General features: G+C 45.1%; 1 protein-coding gene across 1 annotated transcript in view; it reads right to left on the bottom strand.

The window, feature by feature from the left end:
• The window catches only part of LOC135983898 (general transcription factor II-I repeat domain-containing protein 2A-like), a 984,084-nt gene that overhangs the window by 360,229 nt on the left and 608,972 nt on the right, over positions 1 to 14,883 (bottom strand). The gene's annotated exons all lie outside the window — the stretch shown is intronic.

Genomic DNA, 14,883 nt, shown 5'->3' with positions numbered 1-14,883 from the left:
GGCTGTTGGGGAGAACGGAGTGCTGTGTGCTCTCCGCAAGCTCGTCCTCTCCTCCTCCTCCTCATCTTCCCCATCCGCAAAATCCTCAGGCATGGCTGAGAGTACCCCCTCCTTGGAATCCATGGTCAGGAGTGGGGTAGTGGTGGCGCCCCCCCGCCCCTAGAATTGCATGCAGCTCAGCGTAGAAGTGGCATGTCTGCGGCTCAGTCCTGGACCTTCCGTTTGCTTCTTTGGTTTTCTGGTATGCTTGTCTGAGCTCCTTAACTTTCATGCGGCACTGGTATGAGTCCCTATTGTGGCCTCTCTCCATCATGCCCTTGGAGATTTTTTCAAAAGTTTTGGCATTTCATCTTTTGGAACGTAGTTCTGCTAGCACGGAATCCTCTCCCCATACAGCGATCAGATCCAGTACCTCCCATATGGTCCATGCTGGCGCTCTTTTTCGATTATCGGCCTGCATGGTTACCTGTGCTGATGAGCTCTGGGTGGTCACCTTTGCTCTCAACGCTGGGCAAACAGGAAATGAAATTCAAAAGTTCGCGGGGCTTTTCCTGTCTACCTGGCCAGTGCATCCGAGTTCAGATTGCTGTCCAGAGCAGTCACAATGGTGCACTGTGGGATAGCTTCCGGAGGCCAATACCATCGACTTGTGCCCACACTAACCCTAATTTGAACCGGCAATGTCTATTTCGGCGCTACTCCCCTCGTTGGGGAGGAGTACAGAAATCGATTTTAAGAGCCCTTTATGTCGAAGTAAATGGCTTCGTTGTGTGGATAGGTGCAGGGTTAATTCGATTTAATGCTGCTAAATTCGACCTAAACTCATAGTATAGACCAGGTCTGAGTTAGCCATGCACATTTGCAAGTGTCCACGCTCTTAAGACACTTCTCATACCCAGGTAGCCACATCCACACTGATGCTGCCGTAGCTTGAGTTAGGCACTGGGATTTCTGGGTGCATAGGCATGGTTCTTAGAACTGCATTAAGTTGAGCTGCTCTAGGAATTGTTTTGTGGTGTATAGTGGGAGAACTTGTCTGTTCTTCCTGGGCAAGTGTGTGGAAGTGTTCTTAGCCTGTCAATAGAGTCAACTAAAGCTCTTTCGGCTCTTGCTTGCTCCTCACTTCTGTCTGCAACCTCCACTGGCGATGAAGCAGGTGCTGGTGCTGGGCTTGGCTGTTCGCTGGCCATCAGGCTAAGTAGCTGCTCAAAGAGTTCCTTTGCTTCCTACTGTTGGTCACACTGCCTCATTGTCCTGTCATGCACAAAGTAGTCTGACACTAGTCTGGCATCTCTTTCCTGTCCTTCACCTCCCTCTTCCTGTCATGCTCCAACAGCTGCCTCTGGAGTTCTAGCAGCAGATCTGACCTGTGGCCAAAGTCATTGAACATGTCCTGCAGCAGGTCATCCCTGCCTCGTTTTCCTTTCTTCCTTTGGTCCAGGCACCTCTTTCCAAAAGGCCTAGGGTGGCTGGCTTGGTTCAAAAGCAGTAGAAGGTGCTGCAAAGGCAACAAAAGAGCACTTTTTTTTTTTTTTTTTTTTTTTTTTGTCTGTCCAGGGAAAGAAAGACAAAAGTTTCTCCCATTTAACATTCTGAGTCACAGTAAGACCACAAATTGGTACTTTGATCCCCTTGGAATGTTTTTATTTCATCCCTCAACTTTTGTCTGCTCCATGGTAGCTGAATCAGAGGTCACTAGCTCACCAAGAATATGGTAAATATTTTCTGTCTCTCTTGGAAAAATATCAAGAAATGATTTTTTTTCTTTTACTGGTGTTTGGGTGGATGGATGTTGGGACCCACCGGCAAGGGAACTTTTACCAGGATGATCTTAACAGTAGTTGGTGCAGTGGTGACACTGGAGATAGATCTACTGCAGATTGGAAGAGGAAATAAATTTTCCAGGCTTCTGGTAGAAAACCTTCTGTCTATGAGAAGGTGGTATTTTGTTGCCTGAAGAATGATCAACAACTCAGTGACTGAAGTGGGTTAGTGAAATTCAGGTGAATGTAAACAGGATGCGGACTACAAATGCAGAAACTTACTTACCACAGATGTGCCTTTTCAACCTCCACCTCCCCTCCCCAAGACATTTCAATGTCTCCCCCTTCTCCAGCTTGGAATCCATTGTGGATCACACATGGTCAGGAGGGGAAGGAAGGTGGACAGGGAAATGCCATAGCTTCTGCCCTCAATTGAAGCAAAAGCCACTCCACAGCACATAATATCCTCCCTAACAATAATTCCATTGGTCATAAACCAGTGAAACCCTCCCACTCATGCTGCAATTTCCCCCCCAACAGTAACACAGATACCAATGTCCTCTTACCTGGCTGTGGCTCTGATATTGCTTCCTCTCTGGTCTGTTCCCTGGCCCCTTCCCTGAAAAGGTCCTTGGACTCCAGGCTGAGGACATCTTGCAGCTCCCGTGCCTGCAGGGTCTGCTGTAGTTTCAGGATCTGTTATAGCTTCGCTGGTTCCTCTGCTGCCAGGGTCTCTTCCAGCTCTGCTAATTCCTCCCTCCGTCCAAAAATAAGACCATTTAGTCTCAAAAGCCCATCATGCATGACACTGGGCTCTGTGTTCGAGGCAGTGTCCAGCACTTGATCAAATTCATTGTAGTAGGGGCGGGATAAAAGTTAGGGCTTGTGTGTATATATATAGTGAGTGAGTTTGTGGTAAGCTGGGGTGTAAATCTACAGCACTCTAGCATGCCACGGACTAAATGTCCTTATGGACCCTGCTGCCAAGCATAAAAGTATTTGAAACAGCGGTATGCAAAGTGCAGGAGAGTGCTATAGATTTACACTCCAGCTTGCCACATACTCACGGTAGAGACATGCCCTTCATTTCGAGACCTGCTGTTGCTGTTTGTTGCCTTGCAATACGCACCATTCAGGTTTTTAATGCTCTTCCTTCTCTGAATTGTCAGCCACTTAATCCCCTTCTCTGCCAGTCTCTTGGAGATGATCTTGTACAGGTGACAATTTGGAATACATGGCTCAAATGTGGGTGCTTGCTGAACTCAGACCAGAGGTAGAGCTGCTTGCAGAAACATGTCAGGTTAAAAGAACTTTCCCCAGGCCACAAGCCAACAGGGAGCCAATAGAGAGCATATAAGCCCTGGAAGTCCTGTCTCCACAGCAAGGAGCCTGGAAGGCCTGAGTGCCCTAGGGGGGCACTCTCAGGGAGGCTTTTGGGTCTTCCAGGCTCCTGCCATAGACCCTGGAGCCTGGAAGTCCTGGGACAGGCTTCCAGGGTCTGTGGCTTCAGGGTAGTCCTGCCATGAGGACTGCCTCAGAGTTGGGGATCCCAGGGCTTCCAGACTCCTGGACTAGCCACTTCCCTGGGCTGTCCGACTCCTGCAGCCTGGTAAACCAGCTGACTTGAGAGTTGGGCAGCCTGGGAAGCCAGCTGGATAGGGAATGTGGAAGCCACGAGGTCCCTAGCTGCAGGGCTGTCTGCACTGTGGACTTCCCCGAAGCCACAGACCCTGGAATCCCCTGAGTGAAATAGACGTGATTCTTGTCAGTTTGATGGCTGTCCACAACTGAATAGCAGTGGTGAAACTGACAGCCATTTCATGTCATGTCATGTCAATTTCAGTCAGCAGCTGTCAGGCCCGAGGAGCTTATTTCATTGTGGAAAAACCATATGGTGGTGTTTCCTAAATGATTTTTTTTTTAATTTAGAATTCATGGGAGATTTCCGAAAGTCTAAATTTTTCATGAACTCAAATTTCTGAGTTTTGTCCTGCTCTAACCACAGGTCCACCAGAACCTTGGTGTGCACCTCTGTCCAACTAATAGCATATGGTGATAAGCCGTTATTGTTCCAGTGCTGTTTGAGTGAGCTGTGCAGAAATGCAGCAGGCTGCACAGAAGAATATAATACCTTATATAGCACTTTTCATCTTTAGACCTCAAAGCACTTTACAAGAGAAGCCAGTATTGTTATCCCCGTTTTACAGATGGGTAAACTTAGGCACAGAACAAGACATGATTGCCCAACATCACCTAGTTGTAGATGGGTGCCAGAGTCAGAAATTGAACCCAGGACTCTTGAGACCCAGTCCACTACACGATCTTGAACACTGCCCAGTTGCATATAAATTGGTGGGTGACTTCTGGTGCAAAGAAAATGAGTGAGGTAGAAGAGCAGGAAAATACTGTCTGCAGGGAATTGTGGGAAGGCATTGGAGGACTATCAGAACTCAAGTTCTGTAACCTGGGCTTCAGCCTGCATCCACACTGCAAGGTGGGGTGGATTAGAGCCCATGTTGAAGCAAAACCCTAGCTCCAACCCAACATTTCTCAAATGTGGCTACTAGAGGCTTTTCTTGCTGCCACAGCTTCCTGCATTGTGATTGGGAGAGGGGGGCAAAGCAGCAGCCCCTCCTCTGGGGCTGCCAGGAGGAGTTGGGCCCTGCCCTCTTCTGGAGCCACAAACACCGGAGGAGCAGCTAGCCAGTGTGATTTTCCCCATCTTCTCGGGGGTTGTGGGGCTCAGGCTTCTAGCTTCAGCCCTGGACCCTGGTGGGCGGCCTTGGGCTCTGACCGTGGGGCTTTGGGCTCCGGGATTTGGCTGTGCAGCAGCGGGCTCCATCCCTCGGCCACAGGACTCCATCCCCAGGCTCACCACCCTACTCATCACCACTGAACCTGCTGCCTCCCCCAGGCTCACTATTCCCCTCATCGCCCCTGCTGCCTCCCTACCCACCTCCCCATCCAAAGCTTCATTTGCCCCCAGCTTGCCAGGGCTGAGTAAGTCTGCTGTGAAAAGTGATATTTGTGTGTTTGTAAATATCACTTTTCACTGCCTCCGAAATAGCTAACAAGTCTGGTGCTGTGAAAAGTGATATTAACAAACATACAAGTATCACTTTTCACAGAAGCAGACTTACTAGCTAGCAAGTCTAAAAAAATGTAACCAAAAAAGCAGGGCCGTCTCCAGGCACCAGCCCACCAAGCATGTGCTTGGGGCGGCGCCTGGAGGGGGGCGGCACGGCGGGGCCCCGGCCGGGCTCGCCGCCCTCCCCACGGCACTCCGGCCGGTCGGGGAGAGCGGCTCCAACCAGGCTCGCTGCCCTCCCCCCGGTGCTCTGGCCGCCGGGGAGAGCGGAGAGCCCCGGCCGGGCTCTCCGCCCTGCTCCAGGTGCTCTGTCCGGTCGGAGATTGCGGGCCCGCGGCCGCTGCACCTCCCCTGCCGCGCTGGGGGAGGGGGGCGCAGCGGGTGGCTTTTTTGCCTAGGGCGGCAAAAAAGCCAGAGCCAGCCCTGCAAAAAAGCAAAAGAAACAAAAATAAAAAAAAAGACAAGAACATGCAAAGCACCTTTTTTTTGTTTCTATTCTGTTTAAATCCAGTAAAGAATAGAGACAATTGTACGTTATTTTTATTATGGAGTCTGCAAAAAAACCCAAACCCTATATAAATAAATTACTGATTTGGATACGTATATGTGCATATTTATTTGTTTTTCCTAAAGTTAATTAAGTATTTTAGGAAAAATTGTCTGGGCAGCCACCAGTAAGAGTTAGAAAACTAAAATGGCTGCACTCTGAGGCCGCCAAAAAAATGGTGCGAACCCCTAACCTATTTCCCCAGCTGTGTAAGCAAGCCTGGATTCAAAGCATATATAAACATGGGTGAAAGATTTTTGTATGTGGATGATAGGAGGTTTTGGATTAAAACCCAGGTAAGAGCCTGGGTTAATGCTGCCATGAACTCTGCACCCTCAGAACTATTTTTGCAGGGTGGTTACAGGATTTTACACAGTGTCTACAGATTCAATCACACCATCAGTTACTCTCTGTTCACCCTTTTCAGGGTATTCCACACAGCCACAAGGGCTAGAAACATTCTTTTCTAATGAAAACTGAGATTCTGGAAAATGATTGTGTAGCAAGGGATAGATTCTGTGGCAAACATTGCAGCTACAAAACAGCATTGTACTTTGGGGGCATGTATATAAGGTATGCTCAGAGCTAGTTTACAGCAGTGATGCATAAAAATAAAACATGCTTTCTCCAACTCAAACCTACCCTCAGGAACCTCCACTGTATAAAACAGGCATATTTTTATCTATGGCACGGAGGTAATGATCCTAGTCAACATTTTTCTGTGTAACTCATCATGTGTGAGGGGGGACTGGAGGCATGAGGGATTGTGTTCTTAGCCATTCCCTCTGCAAACCATGCTTCCCTGTCTCAGCACTTTATTGGACTCTAAATTCCTGGAACAGAACTTATTTCATTTAGCCATTAAGCAACTAGCCCACACATTGGTGAAATTAATGAATTATTAATAGAAAGCAGAGCTTGATTAGGAGGCCTGCAGTTCCAGCATTCCCAGCTGTGCTTAATTTCTTTAACAATTTATGATGGGTTTTCCAGCTCTTTGGCTTTGATTGTGCTGAACTCATTTCTCCTTATTCCTCCCTTCCAAATGTCCTGAAAAACTAGCCAGAGAAGCACCTACAGATGAATTCCTTCAGCCTGGCCCCTGAGAAATATAAGCTAGCTGCAGTGTCTGCAAAAATTGCAAGTGCACGAGTGCAGCATAAATGCTCCTAACTAGTATTCTGTAGGGTGGTAGTCTACTCTCTGGCAGTCTAAAGGGCATAGATCAAAACTCTGGCATGATTCAATTGGCATAATGGAATTTTTTATGAGCTTAATAGATCTAAATGGGATACACTGTGCTTTCAGCAAGCTGTACCCAGGGCCGGCGTTTCCATTTAGGCGACCTAGGCGGTCGCCTAGGGCACCAGGATTTGGGGGAGCGCCAATTAGGCGGTGGGGGGTCCTTCCACGCTCCAGGTCTTCGGCGGCTATTCTGCGGCGGGTCCTTCACTCACTCCAGGACCCGCCACCGAAGTGCCACGAAGACCGAGAGTGCGGAAAGACCCCCCTGCCGCAGAATTGCCGACGATGATTGGGAGCATGGAAGGACCCCCGCCTAGGGCGCCAGAAACCCTGGCTCCGCTCCTGGCTGTACCACCCCAGAGATCACTTTGGGAGGCATTGTGCCTTAGAGACTCACCTGTGGGGCCCAATTCCCTCTCTGCTCCAGAGGGTGCCTGGGTGTTGGGTGCCCCAGTGCACTTTGTGCCTTTGAAAAATCTTTGGCATTTTTAAATTGTAACATCTGTGAATTTCTGGTAGATTTTCAATAGTGGCCTTGTGTACTCAGTCTGCAAAGGGGGGAAGTGCACCTAAAATGGGTGGCTGCAGTTATAAATATCCCTTCAGGTTTTCCTGTTCACCAAGAATATTACCCCTCCTAACATATGGCTGTGCATTTGTGAACAAAAAGGATGCCATTTTTATATATTTGAAATTTCCCCTATGGGTTGTGTCCTGTGTAGTTTGGAAGAAAATACTTAGTTTTGCAAATTGCCCACTTGTTATCTGTGTGTATCTCCAGAAATAGCACACATCCTGTTTATTTTTGAAAAGGGAAACTGGTGGGCTGCTCTCTGTTAATATATATGTTTGGTTTGTGAAAGCAACATTTGCAGGTTTGATAAGTGGTCTCCTTCCAACCTTTCTTCCTTGTCTATGACTTCTGTAATCAATAAGGTTACAACTGTGTACTGTGCGGGAAAAGTTGCTACAAGTTCAAGGGACTTAGTCTAGTCATACACAATGCCTAAGAAATCTCTGCCTTAGAAATCTCTATAACCTCCTTGATGGGGCCAGGTGGAAGATTGAGAAAACTGTGTGGTATGTGGGTGTTTTCAAACTGTTAAGTATTAAGATAAGAAAGATCAATTTTTGGTTGAAAATCAGGTTTTCTTATTTTTGAAACTTTTTATTTTTATAAAGAATCTAGAATAGTTAAAGCTTCCTTTTGAAATCAATCTTCTTTTTCATTAGAAAATACTTTCTTTAGAATGGGAAATGAACCTCAATGCTGGGATTTTCAAATGGGACTAAGAGTTTTAGAAGCTTAAATCCCAGTGAATTACAATGGAATGTGGGTGCCTAATTGCCCTTTCTGCCTTTTAAAATCTCAGAAGATTAAAAGTTAACATCTATTCATTTTCCATTAGATTTTAAATAAAGTCTTTGGGCTTCACCCTATGCAGTGAAGGAGGCATATACACCAAGAAAAATATTTCACTTTTCCTTTTCCATTACTCCTCTCTCTTTCCTGGTTTTGATGCAATGTACAAAGATCAGAATAGTCAGTAGACTGCAACAGCACCGGGCCACGTTTTGGGCTTTGAATCAGAACTTTTGGAGAAGGTGTGTCCATGGCTGAAGGTGGTGGACTGCTGGGGTTACTCCACATTACGCCAGTGTAACTGAGAGTAGAATTTGGTCCATTGATTGTGATACAGTACTTAGAACTGTTTCAAACAATTTTAAGGTTTTGGGAAATATCTATCCCACTAAGAAGCAAAAAAGTCCACACATAGCATCTTCAGTTTTAGGGTTTTTTTAATTGTTTGTAAAACTACAACTACAAGTATGGGGGGTATGTAGTTATGTGAATATTTAATTGCAATATGGATAGTTATTTATTCATTTTGAGCCAGATCTTCAGCTGGGGTAAATTGGCATAGCTCTATTGACTTAATGGAACTTCTTTATTTATACCAGCTGAGGATCTTGCTCTTATATTTAGTATGAGCTATATTCTTAGCTGATGTGAATTGGCATGGCTAAGGAACTGTTGCTTTTTTATGCTCTGATGGTTGAGAAGTAAATTTGCTACACTCAGGTCACATGTTCAATGATTTTTTCACAACCGTGAGACCAGAAATGAAATCTTTCACTGCAAAATTGCATTGAAAAATCCATTATCCCTTGGAGAGTTTTTGTACCAGATTTGGCAATTGAATTCAAGCACACCCCCTTTCCAAGATATTTGCTGACAGCAGAGGAATGATGAGTCTCAGAAATCTTGGTGTGCATTCCAGGTTCTGGAGAGGACTGTGTTTTAGTGCTCACAGACCTTTCTGTCCCTGTTCCCTTTAGCCTGATCCTTTCTGCCCTGTCCCCTCCAGTCTGTCCCTGTTCCACCATCGGCTCCCCGCCCCAATCTACCGACCCTCCAGGCTCCTCATCCAAGTTCCCGTTTCCTTGCCCAATGAGCCTCATTTGGAACACACACGAGCATGCACATGGCTATCAATCCATTTATCTACACATACATAGTCACACACACGCCTCCTGGACACCAAAAAAGATGTGGAAGAGAGAGCCAAGATATTGGGCCATATTTTCAACCTGTTCTGTACCTGCCTAATGCTATCTTAGGAAACACAAAGAAGGCAGAAAACTCTCCTAAAGGGGAAGTTGAGCTTTTTAGTCCACACTTTCCTACCCTCCAGTCACCATAGGGAGCATATCGGGGTACAGAGCTGACTTTCCCCTCTGCTCTTCTCAGCTGTGCCAATGTAAATTCGGTGGAGTTGTGCATCTAACCCATAAATGGTTGAAATGTGATATAGCAAACTGACACACTGCCCAGTGCACTCTGTAAATTCCAACTAGTTAAGTATTTCCAAGTTAAGCAATAGAGAGACTTAATATAATTATAAAGAAAACAGATTTGCCTTGAGACCCGCTGATTTATATTCTAGGACATATTAAGAAACTCAAGGATTTAGGTAACTCACATTCAAAGAAAAATCCTGCTATAAGCAACATTAGCTGCCAAAAGCAAAATCCTACAAAACTAGAAGTCCTTTGCTCAGCTGAACCTAGCACATTGGTACAACAACGTAAGTGAATTAGCTGGCCTCAGAAGGATAACGTGTCTAATAATTAATAAGCTAAACTTTGTTAAGATGTGTAGGCAGCTTTCTTGGAAATCTGAGTGCAACGGCTTTGTTAGTTTATCATATTACCTGGACCATAGTTACCATTTTGTGCTGGACAGTGACAAAAGGTAAATATTTAATAAATAGTAGAGTTTGTATAGAAGATAAAACTCTATCTAGAACAGAATAGATCTGCTAGAATAAAAATTCCAGTAAATCCTTATAAATGTTGTATTTGTTCTATAATAATTTATTCAATTCATGTTTTAGTCTACCAGTCTTTATTTCTCCTTTTTCCCTCCTGTATGTGTAAAGTATATTCAGCCACATGCATATAACTTGAAATAGTGATGAAAAACTGGAAAGAGGAGCCCAGAATCAATCTAAACTATAGTGTTCGCTCTCCATGTATATTGCAACCCAATCAAAACCCAGGGCAAATGTTAAGTATTAAGATGCACATTTTAACATGGAGTGTAGTTAACTGTTGTTAACCAGGGGTGTGGTGGAGCCTCCATACGTAGAGGCTTTAAATCAAGATTGGCTGTCTTACTAAAAGATACACTTCAACGACAAGTTGTTGAACTTAATGAAGGAATTGCTTAGTGGAATTCAATGAGTTCGAATCTGTTTTCTGTGGATGATCAAAATGATCCATTCAGGCCTTAAAATATATGAATCTATTATGAAAATTAGAATAGCAAACAAAAGGAAGTAGCAAATACTGTATGTCCATTGTCCCTGCTGGAGGGAGGAGAGGCGCCTGTATTCCAGTTCTTTTCAGCTCCTCTTTAAATCACAAAATGAAGATAATGTGGTGGTTTCATAGCTCTCCAGTGGCTCTCTGGCTTTGCTATTCTGTGGGCTATTTCTTGAGAGGGCTTCTCTCAGGGAGCCAATCCTACAAGGTGCATGTTGCACTCTGAGTACCCCTGTAAACTCCCCTTTGAAACCAATGGCTTTAGCCCCTTTTAGATGTGGCTCAGACATATCTAACTGGTAGTCTCTGCTTCACTCAATATTTTTTCTTCTACCCAATCTCAAGAAAGGGCTCTATAAACACTGGTGGGCCAGCCTGATAACTGTTGTTGGAGTGCTCTCTCTATGTAAATAGTTAAACAAGTGCTAGTAGATGTCACTGAAGAATATGTAACATTGGGCCTTATAGGACGAATAAAACTTGTCATTGTTTTTCACTGGAAATTATTTTGTGTGTGCAGTTCTTTACATGCAGCTATAAACAAATACCATGTTATGTTTTTTTTTTACCCTAAGCCCTGTGGTTAACTGGCTTCATATGCAAGAAGCCATTATGTGCCCTTTTCAAGCCTTTCTGATTTGTTGCTGCACCAATGGAAGTCATGGTTTGCGCTTTGGTCCCCATAACAAGAGACGAGGCATCCAGAAGATACCGCCTCCTTAGTAGCTTCAAGAACTCATGCCTCATATCACTGTTTCTCCAGCCATAGATGATGGGGTTGAAGATGGAAGGCCTGTTAAAATAGACAATGTCAAAAAAGGCAGGAAATGCGGTGAAGGCAGTCTCATTAGATGGGTCTCTGAGTTCTAAACTTCCTGTAATCCAAAGAAGCCTCACAGTCACATAAAAAACTCCCAGCACGATGCTGTGTGTGACCAGTTTTGAGGGCTTGCTAGGAAGGCGTGCAGAGATTCATGTATCGGGATACCTGCAACATCTTGATGTAGGAAAAACCAGGCTGAGAAAAGGAGTCCACAAGATGAGTAGCCATCATGGTTATTCTGTAAAGTTTAGGGAAAAGGCCTCAGAGCACAGGCTGCTTTCTAGTGAACCAGTACATAGGAAGCTGTAAGAATGTACACCTCTACCTCGATATAACGCTGTCCTCAGGAGCCAAAAAATCTTACTGTGTTATAGGTGAAACCGCGTTATATTGAACTTGCTTTGATCCACCGGAGTACGCAGCCCCGCCCCCCCGGAGCACTGCTTTACCTCATTATATCCAAATTCGTATTCTATCGGGTCGCGTTATATCAAGGCAGAGGTGTACTAAGTGGCAGCATTTTTGACCCAAAAAAGTAAACAAAACAAATCGGATGATACGTGATGGCAAACACTCAGGATTTTGATCATCAGCTCACCATGGTGGCCAGGGTGGTGTTTTCAGGAAGAACACCAATGCACTGTAGTTTCCTCAGGAAGTCGGTGGTGTCTCGAAGATAGCTAGGAGTGCTGGTAGTTTAGGATCTGAGGAGAAAGTCCAAATAGCCAGATAATCCTGCTGTAAGAGTGCCAATGCCTGATATGATGGGGCGTCCAGGATTTCCAGGTTTATGGATCTTGGGTAGCAGATAGAATACCACTGGTCGGGGCTCTAGGAGTGTGTCTGTGTAGATTTGTTCCCGGGCTGTAGAAGGGAGTTTCTTGAGAAGATGGTGTAGTTTCTTTTGGTACTCCTCAGTGGGATCGGAGGGTAGTGGCGTGTAGAATGTGTTGTTGGAGAGTTGTCTAGCAGCCTCCTGTTCATAATCCGACCTGTTGATGATGACTACAGCACCTCCTTCGTCAGCCCTTTTGATTATAATGTCAGAGTTGTTTCTGAGGCTGTGGATGGTGTTGTGTTCTGTACAGCTGAGGTTATGGGGCAAGTGATGCTGTTTGTTCACAATTTCAGTCTGTGCACGTCTGCAGAAGCACTCAATGTAGAAGTCTAGTCTGTCATCATATGGACCCACAGGAAGGAGGCCCTTGACGAATTCTACCTGGATTTCAACAATGTCCATCCCACCCTCAACCTCAGCCTGGACCAGTCCACACAAGAGATCCACTTCCTGGGCACTACAGTGCAAACAAGCAATGGTCACATAAACACCATCCTATACCGGAAACCTACTGACCGCTATACTTACCTACATGTCTCCAGCTTCCATCCAGGACACATCACGTGATCCATTGTCTACAGCCAAACCCTAAGATACAATCACATTTGTTCCAATCCCTCAGACAGAGACAACACCTACAAGATTTCTATCAAGCATTCTGAAAACTACAATACCCACCTGGAGAAGTGAGGAAACAGATTGACAGAGCGAGATGGGTACCCAGAAGTCACCTACTACAGGACAGGTCCAACAAGGAAAATAACAGAACACCACTGGCCATCACGTACAGCCCCCCAGCTAAAACCTCTCCAGCGCATCATCAGCGATCTACAACCTGTCCAGGAAAACGATCCCCCACTCTCACAGGCCTGGGGAGGCAGGCCAATCCTCGCTTACAGACAGCCTCCAAACCTGAAGCAAATACTCACCAGCAACTACACACCACACCACAGAAACACTAACCCAGGAACCAATCCCTCTAACAAACACCGTTGCCTTCTCTGTCCCCATATCTACTCTAGTGACACCATCACAGGACCCAACCACACTATCAGAGGCTCATTCATCTGCATATCTACTAATGTGATATATGCCATCATGTGCCAGCAATGCCCCTCTGCCATGTACATTGGTGGAACCAGACAGTCTCTATGTAAAAGGATAAATGGACACAATTCAGACATCAGGAATGGTAACATACAAAAGCCAGTAGGAGAACACTTCAATCTCCCTGGACACTCAATAACAGATTTAAAAGTAGCCATCCTTCAACAAAAAAAACTTCAAAAACAGATTTCAAAGAGAAACTGCAGAGCTACAATTAATTTGCAATCATAATACCATCAATTTGGGCTTGAATAGGGACTGGGAGTGGCTGGCCCACTACAAAAGCTAATTTCCCTCTCTTGGTATTGACACCTCCTAATCAATTACTGGGACTGGACCACATCCATCCTAACTAAATTGGCCTTCAACATTCGTTCTCCATTTGTAAGGTAACTCCCTTCTCTTTATTCCTGTAACTCCCTTCTATTTATGCTTGTATCTGTAATTTTCCTTGCATGCATCTGAAGAAGTGTTTTTTTACCCACAAAAGCTTATGCCCAAATACATCTGTTAGTCTTTAAGGTGTCACCAGACTCCTTTTTGTTTTTGTGAAAACCTGGAGGCTGCTGTGGACAATTAAAAAAATAATATTGTATCGGGCAAAACTGCAGCGTCATGAGGCTGCGAGTGCCCCTGGCAAACATTGTGAAGAAGTAAGATTCACAGCGCACAGTTCACAAATGAGAAATTCTTCGGTGTTCAGAGGGCTTTCCGAGCACAGATGACGATGATGATGAGCAGGTTTGCCATCACGTCAACCCGAAAAAGTAGAACCAGCACTGGTAAGATAATGTGAGTTTCTCTTTCTGCATGATTAAACCCCATAAAAGGATACTGGTGATAGTGCCATTTTGAGAGATTCTGGAAGGATTCCGTTTATTGTTGTCACTTTTTACCATTCTTGTCCTGTTTTTTTCAGATATTTAATATTCACTAGAGAAACAAGGGAGAAGAAGAAGAATCACAGAATCATAGGACTGGAAGGGACCTTAAGAGGTCATCTAGTCCAGTCTCCTGCACTCATGGCTACTAAAAGGTTAGTAGCGATTGGACATCTAACATTATGAATGCCAGAGAAAATGAAGTAGGATCAGAGGCTAAAATAGGGAAAAAACAAGTTGAGGTTGTGCTTCTGGCTGAAACTCAGCCTCTGAAGCCCAGGGAGGGGGGCTGCAACTTCACACAGCTATTTTTAAGGCACTAATGTGAGCCCCGCTAACCTCAGTCTGTCAACCCAGTCTGCACAGATCTGTGGGCTCTATAGACATGTCCTTGTGGGCCTGATCCCAGGGCCACTAAAGTCAATAGAACCCACTTCCCACTGAATTCAGTGGGCTTTGGGTGAGGCCCTGAAAATATTAGTGAATTACACTTGACAGGAGCCCTGTGAAGTAGGTAAATATTGTTATCCCTATTTTACACTTAGTGAAACTGATGCCAGAGCGGACTCGTGATTTACTTGAGGTCTCACAAAGCAAACTGGGAATAGAATGCAAAACATCTGATTCTCTGTCCCATGCCTTAACCACAAGACCCCTCTTTCTTTGTAATGAGAAAAGAAAATAAAGGGGTGGAAAAACTACACAGTTAGATCTCTGACTGGTGTAAATCAGTGATTCTCTACTGCAATCAATGAGGGTAAAC

The sequence above is a fragment of the Chrysemys picta genome, chromosome 5 (genome assembly GCF_011386835.1).
Source record: "Chrysemys picta bellii isolate R12L10 chromosome 5, ASM1138683v2, whole genome shotgun sequence".
NCBI lineage: Eukaryota > Metazoa > Chordata > Testudines > Emydidae > Chrysemys > Chrysemys picta.
The sequence above is the reverse complement of the archived record's forward strand: the minus strand, read 5'-3'. Positions and strand labels throughout refer to the sequence as shown.